Genomic DNA, 2,256 nt, shown 5'->3' on the forward strand with positions numbered 1-2,256 from the left:
GTTATAGGCATCTTGGTCAAATAGCATGGATATAAGACTCACATGGATTATTAAAAACACATTGATTTACGAGGTTCTTCAAATGCCTTAGCGATTTATACGTAAACCTACTATTTAGGCATGAAAAGCACTATTGCATTACAAGTTTTGGAACAAATAAACTACCATCTACTATAGTAGAAAATATGGGATTTTCTAGGAACATTCAAACATGTACAAACCATTTCAGTCTATTTCATACAAATATTGTTACTAAATACTTATGAACTCACCAGCTTAAATGCTGATCTACTCTTTCAAAAGTACTTGTATTTCTCAAGAATTCAGTGAAACAGGTAAACAAACAACTTTTGAAAAAGGGACGTTGTGGCGTCAGTTTAGTTTCATTTTGACATCATATTCTAGTTTGTTTTGAAAAAAGTACCTTTCAACAATGTAAAATTTTAAATTATATATATGATGGTTGCATTAGTTTCTTTACTATGCATTCAATTGTTACGATACTACATGAAGTCATCCGCCATCGAACGATTCCGCCGTTCTGGTTTGGGGGTGTGACACTTTGTGATAAGATCAGTGCTTAGTATAGATTAGATGTTATCTCTTCAATCAAGTAATATACATGTATAGATTAGTATATATACAGCATTGGAGAAAACTCGATTATTGTGATCGTGATTTTGTGTCAATCATCTTTGAGAAAACCTCTCTTCTTGTTGAAGATAAAACTCTTTCTTTGTGAATTTTTTTTTTGGAGAAATTAGGTGTTATTTACTTTATGTTTGTTATTTTTCTTATATTAGTTTTATCTTTATTATCCATACTTGAACTGTATTCGATTGATATAAAGCTTTAGGTAATCTCACATTAATAACTTTTGTTAACTAACTAGGTTGAGTCTCTATTTTATGCGGGGAAGATTGATGATTCCTCACATTAAGATCAATAGCACCATGCCTTTTTTTCAAGGCTTCCATAAACCTATGAAGTGCCAACTCAAAATCCATCTTTTTCTCTTGTGGTGTTTACTTTTTTTGGTAAAAACCACGACCATTCCTTTTTGCTTCTTTTAAACTTAAAAGGCAACCATTCCTATTTGGGATTCCTCCAATATTCATTATTTCGGACACCACTCAAGCAACAAACTTGTGCTTTTCGGTTACCATTTTCACATAGATCATAATCCCTAGTCAAATATGGTCTGCCACAATTGTCAGAACTGACTCATATTGCATGGACAGATTGATCTATCTTTGTCATCCTTTGATCTATAATCTTTATATTTTCCAAAACCATAGTGATGGGCTCATCGCCTCATTTTCCTTTAACACTAGTTATATCATCTCGTGGGTTATGATACTCATGTAAATGTTTCACGAACTCTTCAATCAAATCATTCATAGTGACTGGTTCTATCCTCATCATTGGTGCTTGAGAGTCAAGAAGTTGCCTTGCTGTGACATTTACCCCTATCATAGAAAATGGACACCTCTTGTTGGACATTGAGATTGTGTTGAGGACAAATTCTTAGAAAACACATGTATCTCTCCCAAGCTTGATATAAGGAATCTCCAAACTTTTGTTGAAAATTAGCAGTCTTTTTCTTGAGCTTTGAGATTTTGGATGGTGGGTTAAGTTTCTTAATAAATTCGTTACAGAGATTTGCCTAGATAGTGGTAGATCTAAGCATGAGTAGTTTCAACCAAACCTTAGCTTCACCTGTAAATGTCACTGGAAGCATTCTAAGTAGAAAAAACTCATGTGGCGCATTTGGAACAATAAAATTGTTTGCAATGTCCTTTACTTCATCTATGTGCTTGAACGCATCTTCGTACTCCTTCCCGGTGAAAAGTATATCCTTGAGAATTGATAGTTAATGCCCCTTGAGCAAAAAATTTCTTTCAACTGGTATCTTGGGTGGTACAAGATGTGGTCCATTATCTTCATGTATTCTTCTCTTATAGTCTCCTGTAGTCATTCATATGATATCCACCATCTATTCAACCTCGATTTTGATCTGTCCTTTTTCCATATCAATTGCTGATTTTGCCTCGTGACCAATGCCCTTCTTATTAGTTTCCCTCTCAAACTCTTAGAACCTTCATCCGAATGAAAACTACTAGTTGGCTAGTTGGTTTTCTTGTTCTTCTCGTGAAAAAGTTGATTTTGGGTCTTGAAGTAGTGGAACTATGGTTGATTTCTAATGGATGTGCTATATTGATTACCAATTTTTAACAAGATATTATGCTCGAATAT

The 2,256-nt window shown here is 34.0% G+C and overlaps 1 non-coding gene across 1 annotated transcript; it reads left to right on the forward strand.

Moving 5' to 3' along the window:
- Nucleotides 1–1,505: 1,505 nt before the first annotated feature.
- LOC145003645 (small nucleolar RNA R71) lies at nt 1,506–1,612 on the forward strand. Its single transcript, XR_013662097.1, has one exon. It is a non-coding gene; the product is annotated as a small nucleolar RNA R71 (small nucleolar RNA).
- The last annotated feature ends 644 nt before the right edge of the window (nt 1,613–2,256 follow it).

Source organism: Lactuca saligna, chromosome 6 (assembly GCF_052625555.1).
Source record: "Lactuca saligna cultivar CGN05327 chromosome 6, ASM5262555v1, whole genome shotgun sequence".
Taxonomy (NCBI): Eukaryota; Viridiplantae; Streptophyta; class Magnoliopsida; order Asterales; family Asteraceae; genus Lactuca; species Lactuca saligna.